The sequence below is a fragment of the Heptranchias perlo genome, chromosome 25 (assembly GCF_035084215.1).
Source record: "Heptranchias perlo isolate sHepPer1 chromosome 25, sHepPer1.hap1, whole genome shotgun sequence".
NCBI lineage: Eukaryota > Metazoa > Chordata > Chondrichthyes > Hexanchiformes > Hexanchidae > Heptranchias > Heptranchias perlo.
In genome coordinates, this window is record NC_090349.1 from 5991676 (window position 1) to 6011466 (window position 19791).

At 43.4% G+C, this 19791-nt stretch overlaps 1 protein-coding gene across 2 annotated transcripts in view; it reads right to left on the bottom strand.

Annotated features, from left to right (window-relative positions):
- pisd (phosphatidylserine decarboxylase) overlaps positions 1–19791 on the bottom strand; it is a 98805-nt gene that overhangs the window by 51707 nt on the left and 27307 nt on the right. The window contains exon 1 of one of the 2 annotated variants that reach the window (XM_068005507.1): positions 10506–10602. The exons of the other annotated variant lie outside the window; for it this stretch is intronic. The gene's annotated coding sequence lies outside the window, so the exon portion shown is untranslated. Of the gene's footprint in view, positions 1–10505; positions 10603–19791 lie in introns of those variants that run through there. 2 annotated transcript variants of the gene reach the window in all.

Below are 19791 nucleotides of genomic sequence, written 5' to 3' on the forward strand. Positions count from 1 at the left end.
CTTTTTTGGTCCAAAATGACCTCACACTTATCTGCATTGAAATCCATCTGCCACAGTTTTGCCCACTCACTTAATCTGTGTAATTTTATGCTCCCGTCTACACTACTTATTACGCCATCAATCTTTGTGACATTGGCAAACATGGATATATGTGTTATCTAAATCATTAATATAATAAATAGTTGAGGCCCCAGCACAGATCCTTGTGGGATACCACTAGTCGCTTCCTTCCAATTCAAGTACATATTGATTATCCCTACTCTCTTTCTTCTACCACCTTACCTATCTCCTAACCAGGTCAATAATTTGCCTTTAATTCCATGAGCTTTAATTTTAGCTAACAGTCTCTTATGTGGAACCTTATCAAATGACTTCTGGAAGTCCATATAAACTAGATCCATAGACATTCCTGTCTACTACTTTAGTTACTGCCTCAAAAAATTCAATTAGGTTCGTTAGACATGACCTCTCTAATCAGCTCAAATTTCTCTAAGCACTCAGTCACACTTTCCTTAGTAAGAGAAATGTGGGGGTAAGTGCCAGCCATGGCTCAGCGGTAGCACTCTTTCCTGAGTCAGTAGATCCCACTCCAGAGACTTGAGCACATAATCTAGGCTGACACTTAGTGCAGTACTGAGGGAATGCTGCATTATCGGAGGTGCCGTCTTTCGGATGAGACATTAAACCAAAGCACTATCTTCCCTCTCAGGTGGATGTAAAAGATTCCATGGCACTAATTAAAGAGGAGCTGGGGAGTTCTCCCTGGTCCCGGCCAATATTTATCCCTCATCCAACATCAGTAATATTATCTCATTGCTGTTTGGCTGCTGTGTTTCCCTACATTACAACAGTGACTACACTTCAAAAAGTACTTCACTGGTTGTAAAGCATTTTGAGGTCATGAAAGGTGCTATATAAGTGCAAGTTCTTTCTTTCTTAGAAGTAAGAGAAAAGTGGGGTTGAAGAGTAAGAGAAAGGTCACAATTTGAATCTGGGTCCTGCGAGTCGACCATAGTACTGTTTGCAGATGGTTACTTTGCCATCAAGCTTCTGCTTCTAGACACCACAAGGACAGCATAGCTCCATTAATCTCAATAAGCTAAACTACCACTTCATGCACAGATCATCCAATCTACCAAAAACGTCTTGTTGCAAGAAATAAAAAGATTCTGGAAGAAGTGACACACTTCATTTCGTTTTGAACGCAGACAAGATTGTACCCTCCTTCCCAGAAACCACAGCCGCTCAAAAAGAAATATTCGAGTGGCTCTTGCTCCACCTGCCCTGGATCAGGCAACTGACTGTCATGACTGTGGGCTGACTGTATCAGTCACCCTGTCTGGGACAGTGAGGACACCACCTCCTCCACTCATGAAGCTAACGGTGGCCGTGCCTTAGCTGTCTAGGCTATAAGTTCTGGAGTTCCCTCCCTAAACCTCTCCGCATCTTCTATCCTCCTTTAAGACGCTCCTTAAACCCTACCTTTTTGACTAAGCTTTTGGTCACCTATCCTAATATCTGATGTCAAATTTTGTCTGATGACGCTCCTGTGAAGTGCCTTGGGACGTTTTACTACGTTAAAGGGGCTATATAAATGCAAGTTGTTGTTGAAAACAAGCTCAGGTTCCTCTTTTGTACCAAAGACTTCTTTTGCCTGGTCACTCTATAAAGTACAAGATACGGATGCAGTTGCCTTAACCTGGGGAGACTCTTCCAACATGTCTTGGAGTGCTGGACAGGAGGCTAGAAAAAGCCTGCTGTCTTTGACAGGTGATCTTTCGCACACTACTCGCCTCAAACGTCTCTCTTCCTGCAACAACCTTTCCTGTTCCTCTGCTTTACTGATACTGGGATGGCCGGCCTGCCTCTCAACTCTTCCTTCTTGTTTCTTCTTCGTTCCAAGCACACCATGCTACATGCTCCCTGCACCATCACCATGTCAAAATCCAGCGTTGTTCTACAATGTTCCACTCTAATTCAAAAAAACTGTGAAACTTAACTCCCTCAGCCTTTCCTTCCTTATCCAATATTCAGGATTTTTCAAACCCAAGGTTGTCACATAATTATCTTGCCTTTTTTCAACCTCAGTGATGTCTTGCATAACAGGGCCTTGGCTTCATCTGGATTTTTCGATAACAATGAAAAATTGAGACAAGTTACAAACGGATGGGACTTTACCCTCAAGGTTTCTCATGCACACATGCTAAAAGTAAGATAACTAGGAAGAGCAGCGGTGCTAGACATTAAAAGGTTTTTTTTAAAAAATCGTAGAACAGCAATATTAGCACATACGCAGCCAATAATGCTAATTAAGGAAAATGGCACTTTTAAATACCTGGCCGTTAAAGCAACACAAATCAAAAATAAATCTGCACTCGGCTAGTAAAATGCCTTTGAGAAAATGCAACCTGCAATCAGATTATCTTGATCCCAAACTGTACAATGAGGTTGGGGTTTAAAGCTGCAGCTCCCCAGATATAAACTTTTCCAGATCTCCTCATCTGCAAGGGAATAAAGTAAAATATAGCCTGTCGTTTTCAGTCATTTTAATGCAAAAGAATTTAGGTGAGTCCTTAAAGAGGAAGGAACATTTTCGGGTGAAGTGACATTCTGTACAAAGTACTGCACTCAATCACGCTCGGTCTTAAAAATCTTATCTTTCAGCAAGTATTCTTGATTGAAACTCATTCTTAACTCCGTTGAGACTGACATTTTGCATCTGCACTGGCCTCAGCTGCTTCAACACACAGGGAGGGCCCACATGCACAATTGATCTGCAGCCACCCAATCCCAGGGGGAGGGAGGGAGAAGAGAAAAAATAAGGTCCTGAACCACTGCGTTCTCAGCCATCAATCAACAGAGCCGCTCCAGGATTCATGCGGATCACCTCTATAACCTAACCCACTGAAATGACTATGGAAGGGAGTGAAGATATGAAATGTTGATCTCAATTACTGCAAAACTGTACATATTTTCTGAAGACAACAGATAGGAACAAACGAATTGCTAGAGGAAAAAAGACCAAGGTCCATCTAGTTCACCTTCTACCATCTTGGTTGTCGCACGATACAACGATAATGGAATTGTTGACTAATCACAGTAATCAATCTGCATCAGACCCACACAAAGCGATGAAAACCCCCAGTGGTGGAAAGCTTTGGGAAGCAAAAAGAGTACTTTGTGTGTAAAGTTATTCAAGAAAGAAGCAGAGAGAGAACACAGGGAACTATAGGCCAGTTAGCCTGATAAGAATCGTTAGGAAAATGCTGGAATACATTATTAAGCACGTGGTAACCGGGCACTTAGAAAATCATAATATGATTAGGCAGAGTCAGCATGGTTTTATGAAAGGGAAATCATGTTTGACAAATCTATTAGAGTTTTTTGACGATGTAACTAGCAGAGTAGATAAAGGCGAACCAGTGGATGTAGTATATTTGGATTTTCAAATAAGGTGCCACACAAAAGGTTGTTACATAGGGGCTCATGGGGTTGGGGGTAATATATTAGCATGGTTAGAGGATTGGTCAATGGACAGAAAACAGAGAGTAGGAATAGACAGGTTATTCTCAGGTTGGCAGGTTATAACTAGTGGGGTGCCGCAAGGATCAGTGCTGGGGCCTCAGCTATTTACAATCTATATTAATGACTTAGATGAAAGGACCCAGTGAAACGTATCCAAGTTTGCTGACGATACAAATCTAGGAGGGAAAGTAAGCTATGAGGACGATGCAAAGGTCTGCAGGGCTACGGGGAAAGGGCGGGGGAGTGGAAGTAGCTGGATAGCTCTTGCAGAGAGCCAGCATGAACTCGACGGCCGAATGGCCGCCTTCCGTGCTGTAACCATTCTATGATTCTATATGGTAGTTAAAGGATGTAACAAGCTAACTTTATTGATGGTCTAATTTTTGTGAAGTTACACAAAAGAATGATCACCACTCTCCCTTCCAAATATTTCTTCCATCCTTATTGTTAAAAAAACATTGCTTTCCAATAAATTGTGATAAAGTATCAGCCACAGTACTAGATCAGAACCCCGTAATTCATGCCATTTTCTAGGAACCTAGAACTTTGTGACGAGCTGCTGCAAGAAGTTCTCTTAAACCACTTTTCCTTCTCAATAAGTTACCACTACTATCAAAGTTTATTATTAGACCAAGAAAGCTGCAATCTTTTACTATTTTGCTTCAAAGGCTGCTCTATGGAAAAGAGCCATTTATGCATTCCACAATTTGCAGCAAGCCTATATAAAGAGGCTTGAATTAAAAGATCTGAGGTTGAGGGGGGGGGGGGGGTTTAAAAAAAAGCATATTCTGTGACAAATTCATTGCCTTTACATCGAATGAGATTCCACATATTTTATTACTGTTTGCGGCTGGCTGAATATTTCACTGGTTCAATCCAACCCGTCCACTGTCTACAGGCAGGCGCCACCCAGCTGCAATAATCAGTGTCATCACTAACATTTCCACATATCGCAATGGTGGACGTGACATTTTCATACTATGCCTCCTTGAACCATGAAAACATCCAGAAATACACTTATAGATTCTGTCCTTCCAAACTTGGGCTGTGTGTAGAGAAAGCGCAGAGTTGTAGAACTCAGGGGTGAACAGGTCTGCACCTGATGGTTGGAAGAAAGAGAAAAAAAAAGACTTGCATTTATATAGCGCCATTCATGACATAAGAACATAAGCAATAGGAGCAGGAGTAGGCCACACGGCCCCTCGAGCCTGCTTCGCCATTCAATAAGATCATGGCTGATCTTCGAGCTCAACTCAACTTTCCCGCCCAATCCCCGTTATCCTTGATTCCCCCTAGGGTCCAAAAATCTATCTATCTCAGCCTTGAATATATTCAACTCAGCATCCACAGCCTTCTGGGATAGAGAATTCCAAAGATTCACAACCCTATGAGTGAAGAAATTCCTCCTCATCTCAGTCTTAAATGGCCGACCCCTTATCCTGCGATTATGTCCCCTAGTTCTAGACTCTCAATCCAGCGGAAACAACCTCTCAGCATTTACCCTGTCAAGCCCCCATAGAATCTTATATGTTTCAATGAGATCACCTCTCATTCTTCTAAACTCCAGGGAGGATAGGCCCATTCTACTCAACCTCTCCTCATAGGACAACCCTCTCATCCCAGGAATTAATCTAGTGAATCTTTGTTGTACCGCCTCTAAGGCAAGTATATCCTTCCTTAGATAAGGAGACCAAAACTGTATGCGGTACTCCAGGTGAAGTCTCACCAAAGCCCTGTACAACTGTAGTAAGACTTCCTTACCCTTGTACTCCAACCCCCTTGCAATAAAGGCCAACATGCCATTGGCTTTCCTAATTGCCTGCTGTACCTTCATGCTAACTTTTCTTGTACGAGGTCACCCAAGTCTCTCTGAACACCAACATTCAATAGTTGCTCTCTATTTTAAAAATATTCTACTTTTCCATTCTTCCTACCAAAGTGAATAACCTCACATTTCCCCACATTATACTCCATCTGCCACCTTCTTGCCCATTCACTTAACCTGTCTATATCCCTTTGCAGACTCTTTGCATCCTCCTCACATTTCACTTTCCCACCTAGCTTTATATCGTCAGCAAACCTGGATATATTACACTCGGTCCCTACATCTAAGTCAATAATATAGATTGTAAATAGCTGAGGCCCAAGCACCAATCCTTGCGGCACCCCACCAGTTATAGCCTACCAATCTGAGAATGACCCGTTTATCCCTACTCTGTTTTCTGTCCTTTAACCAATCCTCTATCCATGCTAATATATTACACCCAACCCCATGAGCCCTTACCTTGTGTAACAACCTTTTATGTAGTTAGTTTTAGCATAGTTATGGAAAAAGACAAAGACAGAGCAGGAGTTAAAGTTTTCAATTGGGGAAAGGCCAATTATACTAAACTGAAGTGATTTAGCAGAAGTAAACTGGAAAGAGCTACTTGAAAGTAAATCAGTGTCAGAGCAGTGGGAGACATTCAAAGGGGTGATTCAAGGGGTTCAGGGTAAATATGTTTCCACAAAGAAAAAGGGAGGGGCTGCCAAATCTAGAGCCCCCTGGATGTCAAGAAGCATTCAGGGTAAGATAAGGCAGAAAAAGAAAGCCTATGATAGACACCGGGAACTCAATACTATGGAAAGTTTAGAGGAGTATACAAAGTGCAGGGCTGAAGTTAAAAAGGAAACTAGGAAAGCAAAGAGAGGGCATGAAAACATATTAGCGGGTATAATCAAAAAAAACCCAAAGATGTTTTATAAATACATTAAGAACAAGAGGATAACTAAGGGAAGAGTAGGGCCTATTAGAGACCAAAAAAGTAAACTATGTGTGGAGGCGGAAGATGTGGGTATGGTTCTTAATGAATACTTTGCATCTGTCTTCACAAAGGGGAGGGACGATACAGGGATTGAAGTTAAGGAGGAGAATGTGAAATATTGAATGGGATAAAGTATTAAGGGGATTAGCGTCTTTGAAAGTGGATAAATCACCAGGGCCAGATGAAATGTATCCCAGGCTGTTAAAAGAAGCAAGGGAGGAAATAGTGGAGGCTTTAACAATCTTTAACAATCATTTTCCAAACTTCACTGGATACAGGCGTAGTGCCAGAGGATTGGAAGACTGTACCATTGTTTGAAAAACGAGTGAAGGATAGGCCGAGTAATTACAGGCCAGTCAGCCTAATGTCAGTGGTGGGCAAATTACTGGAATCAATTCTAAGGGAAAGGATAAACTGTCACTTAGAAAGGCATGGACTAATCAAGGACAGTCAGCACAGATTTGTTAAGGGGAGATCGTGCCTGACTAACTTGATTGAATTTTTCAAGGAGGATCGATGAGGGTATTGCAATTGATGTAGTCTACACAGAATTTAGCAAGGCTTTTGTCAAGGTCCCACATGGCAGATTGGTCAAAAAAAAGGCCCATGGGATCCAAGGGAATGTGGCAAATTGGATCCAAAATTGGCTCAGTGGCAGGAAGCAAAGGGTAATGGTCGACGGGTGTTTTTGCGACTGGAAGGCTGTTTCCAGTGGGGTGGCGCAGGGCTCGGTACTAGGTCCTTTGATTTTTGTGGTATACCGTAACGATTTGGACTTAAATGTAAGGGGCATGATTAAGAAATTTGCAGATGACACAAAGCTAGGGCGTGTGGTTGATAGTGAGGAGGAAAGCTGTAGACTGCAGGAATGGTCAGATGGGCAGAAAAGTGGCAAATGGAGTTCGATCCGGAGAAGTGTGAGGTAATGCTTGGGGAGAGCAAACAAGGCAAGTGAGTACACAATAAATGAGAGCTGTAGAGGAAGTGAGGGACCTTGGAGTGCATGTCCACAGATCCGTGAAGGTAGCAGGACAGGTAGATAAGGTGGTTAAGAAGGCATATGGAATGCTTTCTTTTATTGGCCAAGGCATAGAATAGAAAAGCAGGGATGTTATTCTGGATCTGTATAAAACACTAGTTAGGCCACAGCTTGAGTACTGCGCACAGTTCTGGTCACCACATTACAAGAAGGATGTAATTGCACTAGAGAGGGTGCAGAGGAGATTTACGAGGATGTTGCCAGGAGTGGAGAATTTTAGCTACGATGACAGATTGGATAGGCTGGGGTTGTTTTCCTTGGAACAGAAGAGGCTGAGGGGTGATATGAGGGGCCTAGAGAGTGGATAGGAAGGACCTATTTCCCTTAGCGGAGGGGTCAATAACAGGGGGCATAGATTTAAAGTGATTGGTAGAAGGATTAGAGCAGAAATGAGGAAAATGGTGGGGGTATGGAACTCACTGCCTAAGAGGGTGGTAGAGGCAGAAACCCTCAACTCATTTAAAAAATACCTGGATATGCACCTGAAGTGCCGTGACCTGCAGGGCTACGGACCAAATGCGGAAAAGTGGGATTAGGCTGGGTGACTCGTTTCTCAGCCGGCGTGGACACGATGAGCCGAATGGTCTCCTTCTGTGCTGTAAATTTTCTATGATTGACCTTATCAAATGTCTTTTGAAAATCCAAATATACTACATCCACTGGTTCCCCTTTATCTACCCTGCTAGTTACATTGTCAAAAAACTCGAATGTCAAACATGAGTTCCCTTTCATAAAACCACGTTGACTCTACCTAATCATATTATGATGTTCTAAATGCCCATTATCCTTAATAATGGATTCCAGCATTTTCCCGCCGACCGTTGTCAGGCTAACTGGTCTGTAGTTCCCTGTTTTCTTTCTCCTTCCCTTCTTGAATAGTGGGGTGACATTTGCTACCTACCAGTCCACTGGGACCATTCCAGAATCTAGAGAATTTTGGAAGATCATAACCAATGCATCCACTATCTCTGAAGCCAGCTCTTCTAGAACCCTCAGACCTCAGGACGTCCCAAAGCACTTTACAGCCAGTTAAGTACTTTTGAAGTGTAGTCACTGTTGTAATGTGGGAAACATGGCAACCAATTTGCACACAAGCTCCCCAAACAGCAATGTGATAATGGCCAGATAATCTTTTCTGGTGGTGTTCGTTGAAGGATAAATATTGCCCAGGACACCAGGAGAACTCCCCAGCTCTTCTTTGAAATAGTGTCATGGGATCTTTTACATCTATTTGCGTTGCTGATAGTATATCCAGTGATTGTGGAGAAGCAAAGGCAGGAGTTTACTAAAATACTACAAAATCTTATGGAACACACGCAAGGGGATGGACGTGGAGATGGTTTTTTGAATGCTTTTTTTAAAAAAAACTGAAGAGTCAAGGACCATAGTACAGGCCACTAAGATTAAAAAGGGAAGCCAACATAAATTAAGCTGAGTTTGATTTAAGAATAAGGGAGCTTTACTCTGGATCTAATCACAGACTTGCTGTGGACATCAGGTAAAAAAGCATTTCAATCCCCAACATCAGCACTAACCGATGTAATTAGAGGTTGTAGGGGAAAGGGTATTAAAACTAATGGTGGGCTCAAAGCTGAAGGAATACAAGATCCTGAATGCAGAGATAATTATATCATATCAATATAATATACAGAGTATTAAAAAAAACTGCTCTATTCCCCGGTCTAGGACCATAATCTTGTAAAGTTCTCCGTTCTGGTCACATGACAGAAAATTTCCAATACATAAAACGCCCGTGGTTTCTTTAAAAAAAGTTCTCAACCCTGGCAGTGAAACCTGAACAAGAGTCTGAAGGGTCCGATAAGATTGGTATTCCCGTTTGAAAAATACACAGCAGGGAACGAGGATATTCAGCACAGTGACTTTTTTTTTTGCAGTGGCACTAATTTGCAGTCCTTGAAATAACAGAAAGGGGCATTTCTGTAATCGCAGCACTGCTTGAGTAAGCAGAAAATAAATGCTTCCATCAGACAAACCTGAGATTTCTAACAACTGTTACTTATTGTAAACAATTTTACAACACCAAGTTATAGTCCAGCAATTTTATTTTAAATTCACAAGCTTTTGGAGGCTACCTCCTTCCTCAGGTGAACGACATCGTTCACCTGAGGAAGGAGGTAGCCTCCGAAAGCTTGTGAATTTAAAATAAAATTGCTGGACTATAACTTGGTGTTGTAAAATTGTTTACAATTGTCAACCCCAGTCCATCACCGGCATCTCCACATCATAACTGTTACTTACTTATACAAAAAATGCATGAGGATAGAGAATGGGATAACCTGCTCTCCAGATATGGCACAACAGCAGGACGAAAGAGCTCAGCGCTGCAAAGAAGGGCAAGTGCTGGCCAGGCTGGTGTGAGAAAGCAGGTTGTTGCTGTGACAGGAAGTCACCAGGGTTGGTATTATGGAAGAAAGAGACCAAACGGCCTTCCTTCTTCATCCAAACTACCCTGCCAACAATTTTGGGGAGGGGGTAGGTGGCTATACACCAAAGGGATACAACAGTATATTTTCAGAAGCCTATTTTATTTTCTTTCATGCTTTTGATTTCATATGTTATAATTTAATAAATCGTTGTGCAACTTCGATAAAGTAAAGAGCAAAGAACGCACTCGACTACCTAATAAATCTCCAGTTTCTGATTACTCATTTCCCCCCTGATCTCGACTATGGACTATTAAACAGACCCTTTGTTCAATGCACACTGAACCACACAATAGCTGCTCAGCAAAGATGGGTAATTCAAATTATGTGTCACCATTTTGAATTTAGTTTTTTTTAAATGAGTATACAGATCTACTTAAACCACAGTTCAATCTTTATTTTATTTTCCTTTTACAAAGTGAATAAACGCGTCCTTTACAAAAAGCCCACTGCATTTCCGTAGACATTTTGCCTCGTTTCCTCTTAACAGAAAATTTCTGAGAGGAAAGAGGCGGGGGAAGCGTTTCTCCCCTTTGCTTTCTCCGGTGATACGACCTCGTTTCTTCCTAAATCTTTAATCACGGGCGATGGGAGTTTTAAACCCCACCATCCATCTACCCACCCACCCACCCAGCGGATCTATTTTATAAAGATATCATCACTCCCTTCTCCCCGCGCCCGGCAGAAACTCACCTCGTTCCGCTGCGTCCTGGAAGCCGAGCTCACCACTAACACCAGAGGGAGACTCCAGGCAAGGAACAGCCGTCTAATGGCCCTCCTCCTACTTTCGTACAGACAGCCCTCATCTGAACTATCGCGCCTTTGTCCAGGAAATACCAAGATAGCCAAAGTACATTTTAAAAAAAAATGAGGACCTTGCGTCAGTTGGTAAATCCCCATTATTGATACAGCCAAAGAGTGCAACTCTTCGAAATGATAGGTACCCTCCTCCCCATCTCAATCCAAGGGATTTTTACAGATCCTACACCTACTATGATGTACTTGGAAATAAGAAAATAAAGTTTACTCAATTTGTCCATTTTTTTTTTGCGAAACTGCTCCCCACGCCCTCTCCTGACGGTACAAGTCTTGCTGCAGTTTAGTTCAACAGGCTCAGTTCCCCCCTTTGGCCATTCTTCCTGCCAGAGCCTGGACAATATCAGCAAGCTATTTGGCCCTGGGGAGCAATGCAGTCGAGCCTGACCCAATCCTCTTCCAACATCCAGGCACACTTAATGGCTGGGGTTGCTGGATGGTGAACAGAAGAGAGGGAGCCCCTGGCTGATTCTCCCCGCCCGCCCCCCCTCCAAAACCAAGGGCACTGAGCTCCCACTGACCTGATGGAGGTCAGATAACTCAGCACAGACCAAGAATCGAACCTGGGACCCAGCTGTCTGCACGGGTCAGTTATTGAGTCTTTAACCTTTCAGTAAATAAAAAATCTGCATGACCTTTCAAATAGTAACTTCAAAAGGGAATTGGATATATATTTGAAAAGGAAAAAAATTGAAGGCCTATGGGGCGAGCATGGGGAGTGGGACTAATTGGATAGCTCTTTCAAAGAACCAGCACAGGCATGATGGGTCAAATGGCCTCCTTCTGTGCTGTTTGATCCTATGGCCTGGTGAAGACTCAATTTGTTTTGCAGATGTTCTAACCTGTCCAAAATTAAGAACAATTTTACTTTAATCACATACAGTGCACCAAAGAGTGTAGATTTTGTGCAACATCTACCACAGTAAAGCTGATAGCGACTTTAAATTTGGTGATTATGTTGGCACCACCCAGGTGGTGTGGTACTCCTGGTGCCGAGGCATATTATGGTGTAAGGGGCCTGAATTCCATGCATTAGATAGTGCCGCAGACCTAAAGTTTCATAGGCTCTCACAGCTGCAGCTGAATGCAGTGAAAAAAGGTGCCATCCCTATTGGGCCCCCGTCAGGACGGCCGCACACAACAAGGAAAAACAGGAGAGAACAGCACTCAATTCTCATGGGTCTTCACTGCAGCACTGTTTTTCCTGTGCCCAAACCAATAGAAAAATTACTTCATCCATAGACCAGCAGCTGGCTTGGAGAGGTTACAGTGCTGGCACCAAGAGAGGAATTAGATGATTAAAAACTAAGATTTATTTTTTAAAAATCACATTATCAACCCAGTTATGATTTACAACATAGATTCATCCAGCCTGCACAAAGGGTTAAGCTTAATAAGGGACTTAAAATAACGTGAGCAAGAACCGGGGAGGGAAAGTCAGTGACATTTACAGGAGCACCAAATGATAGAAAGAGACAATGGGACAGCTCAGCATTTATGATGTCAGCATCCCACAATGAGATTGCATCTTGTGACAGGATACGATGGGCCATGTCACCCCTAGCAACTGAAACAACAGCAGTATTTGTACAAATAAGGTTGATCAAACGTGACTGACAGTGATGTGGGGAATTTTTTAAAATCGCATTTCACTAATGGAGAATTCTATTTATACCAAATTTAAAATATTCTTTAAATTTTTTTATTGCATTACAAAAGAAGGACTATATAAAGCCCCAAACTGTGCAACTCCTTTCTTCCCCTTGGTCTTCCCTTCCTTCTGCAATCGGCAGGCTTTTGAAACATAGGAACAGGAATAGGCCATTTAGCCCCTCGAGCATTCAATTAGACCACGACTGATCTGTACCTCAACTCCATTTACCCGCCTTTGCTCCAAATCCTTTGATACCTTTACCTAACAAAAATCTGTCGGTCTCAGTCTTGAAAATTTAAATCTCCCAGCATCAACAGCGTTTTTGACAGAGTTTCAGATTTCCACTAACCTTTTTATGAAAAAGTGCTTCCTGATTTCACTCCTGAATGGCACAGCCCTAATTTTATTGTGTCCCCTTGTTCTGGATTCCCCCACTAGAGGAAATAGTTTCTCTGTATCTAACTTATCGAATCCTTCTATTCTTTTAACAATCCTATATCCCTCTATAAGATCACCTCTCAGACGGCTCCTTTCTAGGTTTCTCCAGTCTTTATAGCGCAGACTCCTGATACTGGGGATCAGCCTTGTGGCTCTTTGCACTACCATCCTGTATGGACTTCCAAAGGCATTTTCTCTCTCCCAATTTTGTCCCTTGCCCTCAAAGTGCTAACTCTGGTGGTGGTAAGGTCAGTCCCTCAGTCACCCACTCTCCAAGAAGCCATTTTAAAAAAAAATGTGAATGTCTCCCCTGACTTCCAGTCCGGCAACAAAGATGAGAGTATTAATTTTAATATTCTCATCCTTGTTTTCAAATCCCTCCAATTCTGGCTTCTTGCGCATCTCCGATTTTCATTGCTTCACCATTGGTGGCCGTGCCTTCAGTTGCGTAGGCCCTAAGATCCAGAATTCCCTCCTTAAATCTCTATCTCTCTCTTCTACTTTAAGATGCTCCTTAAAACCTACCTCTTTGACCAAGCTTTTGGTCATCTGTCCTAATATCTCCTTAAGTGGCTTAAGCAAATCTTGTTTGCTATCGCTCCTGTGAAGTGCCTTGAGACTTTTAACTATGTTAAAGGCGCTATACAAATGCAAGTTGTTGTTTATTCAACTGTGGGGAGGCATTACAGCTGGGATCTATCTCATTCCTACCCCATATCAACATGTCAGTAGGGGTCACTGTATAACGATCAGGATCAGAAACCCAGCCTGATATTTCTCTGCTTAGCCCAGAGGCACCTAGTACCATCCCTAATGTTACTGTGAGGTTAACTAAATCAGCAAAGACCAACAATCAAATCTGGGATCTTACAGCGTGTGTGGCTATCCTACACCCAGTGGCACCTTTAGCTAGTAGCTCATTGGGGGAAGTTAAAGTTGAAACAAAATTTAAACTGGTCTCACAATTGAATACAATTTGTACAGAAAATGTTTTCTTTCTAATTATGATTCAAAAATGAGACAATGTAAGAACATTTATATAGTGGAAGCTGTCTTGCAAATTAAACCAGGGGATTAGTGAAAGGTTTCAAGCCTTATTATCTTAAATTCAGGGTCAGTATTAGAGATCTAAATTGTCAGGTGGCTGGCTTAATGCTGCAATGGGTTAGTGCATTATCCTTGCATCTCTGGACCCGACTTTGAGCACATGCTAGGCTGAGGAGATGAAAGTTTCCTCTATCCATTAGCTATAATGCACTTAAATGAAATGGGTTTTGACAGTCTCAATCCAAATGATACTTGGCGAGAATTCATGCATTCAACACTATTCCATTAAAGTTTTAAACTTGCAAGACCGGTATGTGCTGAATTAGCTCTCATCCATGGCACCAGTAAGACACTGCAATTAGACCCTCGGAAATGAGTGACTGAGTGAGTGTCGAGTTAGGATAGCATTGGGCTTGGCTGTGATGCCAATGCTCACCGTCTGGGCTGACACATGGAGTATGGGTGCAATACTGGACGGCTATCAATGTCTGTAGACTGTACAGCAGCATCAAATACCATCTTCAGGCAAGTAGGGGAGAAAGCTGGAAAGAAAACTGGCAATTTTGTTAAAAGGGAAGTACGGAAGTTACAGCATTAGTGGAAAAGGAAAAATTTGCAGGTCTATGGAGAAACAGCAGGGGAGTGGGACTAATTGTATAGCTCTTTCACAGAGCCGGCACAGGCACGATGGGCTGAATGGCCTCCTTCTGTTCTGTACAATTCTAGTGGGTGTCATGAGTTAAGGCATATTGGGCCGGAGTCTATCTATCCCGATTGGTATCTGATCTTTTGTCAAATTACCGGGTACAGTAACATAGTAGTTATGTTACTGGACCAGTAATCCATAGGCCTGAACTAACAATCCGGAGTCATTTAAATTCAACTAATTAAATAACATCAAAAATAAACTAGCATCAGTAATGGTGGTCACGAAACTACCGGATTATCGTAAAAACCCATCTGATTCACTAGGGAATGTCCTTTAGGGAAGGAAACTAGGGAATGTCCTTTAGGGAAGGAAACCTGCCGTCCTTACCCGGTCTGGCCTATATGTGACTCCAGACCCACAGCAATGTGGTTGATTCTTAATCGCTCTCTGAAATGGCCTAGCAAGCCACTCAGTCGTGCAATCTTGCTACAAAAAGTCATAATAAGAATAAAACCGGATGGACCACCCGGCATCGGACCACTAGGCACCGGACAGACAAAGGGAAACAAAGCCCACTCGACCCTGCAAAGTCCTCCTCACTAACATCTGGGGACTTGTGCCAAAATTGGGAGAGCTGTCCCACAGACTAGTCAAGCAACAGCCTGACGTAGCCATGCGCACAGAATCATACCTTACAGCCAAAGTCCCAGACTCTTCCATCACCATCCCTGGGTATGTCCTGTCCAACCGGCAGGATAGACCCACCAGAGGCGGCAGTACAGTGATATACAGTCAGGAGGGAGTGGCCCTGGGAGTCCTCAACATTGACTCTGGACCCCATGAAATCTCATGGCATCAGGTCAAACACAGGCAAGGAAACCTCCTGCTGATTACCATTACCACCCTCCCTCAGCTGATGAATCAGTCCTCCTCCATGTTGAGCACCACTTGGAGGAAGCACTGAGGGTAAGCAAGGGCACAGAATGTACTCTGGGTGGAGGATTTCAATGTCCATCACCAAGAGTAGCTTGGTAGCACCACTACTGACCGAGAAGGACACAGCTGCCAGACTGGCCTGCGGCAGGTGGTGAGCGAACCAACACGAAGCAAAAACCTACTTGACCTCGTCCTCACCAATTGACCTGTCGCAGATAGATCTGTCCATGACAGTATTGGTAGGAGTGACCACCGCACAGTCCTTGTGGAGACGAAGTCCCGTCTTCACACGGAGGACACCATCCAATGTGTTGTGTGGCATTACCACAGTGCTAAATGGGATAGATTCAGAACAGATCTGGCAGCTCAAAACTGGGCATCCATGAGGCGCTGTGGGCCATCAGCAGAAGAATTGTATTCGAGCACAATCTGTAACCTCATGGGCCAGCATATTCCGCACTCTACCATTACCAACAAGTCAGGGGAACAACCTTGGTTCAATGAGGAGTGTAGAAGAGCATGCCAGGAGCAGCACCAGGTGTACATAAAAATGAGGTGCCAACCTGGTGAAGCTACAACGCAGGACTACATGCATGCTAAACAGCAGAAGCAACATGCTATAGACAGAGCTAAGCAATTCCACAACCAACGGATCAGATCAAAGCTCTGCAGTCCTGCCACATCCAGTTGTGAATGGTGGTGGACAATCAAACAACTAACGGGAGGAGGAGGCTTCGTGAACATCCCCATCCTCAATGATGGTTGAGTCCAGCACGTGAGTATAAAAGACAAGGCTGAAGCGTTTGCGACCATCTTCAGCCGGAAGTACCAAGTGGATGATCCATCTCAGCCTCCTCCCGATATCCCCACCATCACAGAAGCCAGTCTTCAGCCAATTTCATTCACTCCACGTGACATCAAGAAACGGCTGAGTGCACTGGACACAACAATGGTTATGGGCCCCGACAACATCCCGGCTGTAGTACTGAAGACTTGTGCTGCAGAACTAGCCGCACCTCTAGCCAAACTGTTCCAGTACAGCTACAATATTGGCATCTACCCGACAATGTGGAAAATTGCCCAGGTATGTCCTGTCCACAAAAAGCAGGACAAATACAATCCGGCCAATTACCGCCCCATCAGTCTACTCTCAATCATCAGCAAAGTGATGGAAGGTGTCGACGACACCTTCCATCAAGCGGCACTTACTCACCAATAACCTGCTCACCCATGCTCAGTTTGGGTTCCGCCAGGACCACTCTGCTCCAGATCTCATTACAGCCTTGGTCCAAACATGGACAATAGAGCTGAATTCCAGAGGTCAGGTGAGAGTGACTGCTCTTGACATCAAGGCAGCATTTGACCGAGTGTGGCACCAAGGAGCCCTAGTAAAATTGAAGTCAATGGGAATTGGGGAAAACTCTCCAGTGGCTGGAGTCATACCTAGCACAAAGGAAGATGGTAGCGGTTGTTGGAGGCCAATCATCTCAGCCCCAGGACATTGCTGCAGGAGTTCCTCAGGGCAGTATCCTTGGCCCAACTATCTTCAGCTATTTCATCAATGACCTTCCCTCCATCATTAGGTAGGAAATGGGGATGTTTGCTGATGATTGCACAGTGTTCAGTTCCATTCGCAACCCCTCAGATAATGAAGCAGTCTGTGCCCGCATCCAGCAAGACCTGGGGACAACATCTAGGCTTGGGATGATAAGTGGCAAGTAACATTCGCGCCAGACAAGTACCAGGCAATGACCATCTCCAACAAGAGAGAGTCTAACCACCTCCCCTTGACATCCAACGGCATTACCATCGTCAAATCCCCCATCAACAACATCCTGGGAGTCACCATTGACCAGAAACTTAACTGGACCAGCCACATAAATACTGTGGCTACAAGAGCAGGTCAGAGGCTGGGGATTCTGCAGCGAGTGACTCACCTCCTGATTCTCCAAAGCCTTTCTACCATCTACAAGGCACAAGTCAGGAGTGTGATGCAATACTCTCCACTTGCCTGGAAGAGCGCAGCTCCAACAACACTCAAGAAGCTCGACACCATCCAGGACAAAGCAGCCCGCTTGATTGGCACCCCATCCACCACCCTAAACATTCACTCCCTTCACCACCGGCGCACAGTGGCTGCAACGTATACCATCTATAGGATGCACTGCAACAACTCGCCAAGGCTTCTTCGACAGCACCTCCCAAACCCACGACCTTTACCACCTAGAAGGACAAGGACAGCAGGCACATGGGAACACCACCACTTGCACGTTCCCCTCCAAGTCACACACCATCCCGACTTGGAAATATATCGCTGTCCCTTCATCGTCGCTGGGCCAAAATCCTGGAACTCTCTACTTAACAGCACTGTGGGAGAACGTTCACCACACGGACTGCAACAGTTCAAGGCGGCGGCTCACCACCACCTTCTCAAGAGCAATTCGGGATGGGCAATGCCAGCGATGCCCACATCCCATGAATGAATAAAAAAAAACCTAGGAATTAGTGTTGCATATGCACAAGATAAAATCAACAGCTGCATTCATTCTGAATCAATCTAGTTTGGCACCAACATCAGAGGAAGATGCACTTTTGTGTGTATAAAACATTCCTATCATTCAGTGCATCACATTTTACATAATTTACTGTTAGGATTGTAGATGTGCCTGAAAGTTGTGGTAACTTCAATCCAAGATGGATTCCACTCGCTTTGTTAAAATCTAAAATGTCTGTTCAGAAACCCTTCAATCTCTGATGCGTGTGAGAATTTATTTTTTATGCTTTAATTGTTGCAATCAGCCAATTCTACAACTCCCGAGGTTCTACCAATGTTGAAGTGGTGAACAGGTAAATAAAGGCCTACATTTTGCAGCACCATATCACATCTGTCAAACATCCCAAAGCAGTTCAGACGAAATTACAATGTTTGTTATGTAAATAAAGTAAGTCCTGCGTAAGATTTCAGAACAAGTGCATTTACCTTCTTAGTCATGATTCTGAGGTACAAATGTAAGGAATCTTACAACACCAGGTTATAGTCCAACTGTTGGACTATAACCTGGTGTAGTAAGATTCCTTACATTTGTACACCCCAGTCCATCACCGGCATCTCCACATCATGATTCTGAGGTGTAATCTGAAGAAATCAGAATGAGAATCTGATTCTAACACATCAAACCAGCATGATTGCTTTTGATCATAATTGACAGCTTATTTTCAAAGAAATTAGGGGTAGAATCAAGAGAATCTGGGTTCAGTGGTTCTATTTGACTCTGGCATCTGAAAGATTTGAGAGATCTACAAGTGTTTGGCTTATAAATTCCCCATAATAGACCCTATAGCGTTGGGTATTCCAAGAAGGAAGACCCGAGAGTCCACTGGAACAGGTTTTTGCTGCTTGGGATCTTTTCAACTGGAGAACATTTGACGCATGAAGAGAGATAAACTAACTCTTTGTGGACTGCATCAATCTTTTCTATACATTTATTGTGCTGTAGAGTATTTGCTGAATATCTTTGCTGTTGTAAATTACTTAATTCTAAAAAAAATGGTCATTTAGCATGAGGTATTTTCTGTCATCTAATAGACTAGACATGGTGGGAATCCCAGGTAATTTCCAAGGCAGCCATTAACCACAATCAGGATTCATTGTTAAACCTAGACTACATTAGTTCTGCAGAGCATAAAAGGTAAAGATGCAGAATTAAGATTGTAAGAAAGGCTTATGGAAACCACTGGCAGGTGTATTACTGGTAGGAAGGGAACAGAAAAAAAGACAAGAGACTCTCTTGCGCCAAGCTCACATTGCTACATTTTACATATAGCCCAGAAATCCTAGTACAGAGCATCCAGTTGCATTGCACTTCAACCAGAACCGATTTAAATTGGTAGCCTGACAGTGGAGCATGTTAACTTCAGTCTAACACAAGGTGGGAACAATGGCTCAGAACCCGCTGTGTGACTGCACATGCATTAATAACAGCCTTCACATTTACCTACTGATGCCATCCATCAATACACTCCAAAACTCAAGCGTACCACTGAATGGGCGTAGGCAAGTACACAAGGTATAACAGATGGCATACATACCTGGTGGGATGTAATGCTACCCTTTCTCTGCTGGTTGTTAGGGATCTACATAAATCAGTTTGCAGAAATTGCAACCCACTTTCCACTGGGCCATCACAGCATAAAACTGCCCGCAATTTGAGTACAAATTGACAATGAGAATGAGCAGGAGGAAAGAAAGGAAGCAAGAAAAATATGACTGATGTATGAAATAGATATATTTACACCATTGGAGTAGACGGTGCTCTTTTGCGATTGACAATGAAGCCATATTCTCCAGGTAGAGTAAGGGAGATTTATTCTGCATCTGACTGCACTGGGAGTGCCCAATGCCAACACGACATATTCAAAGTATTCCATTTCCAATCACA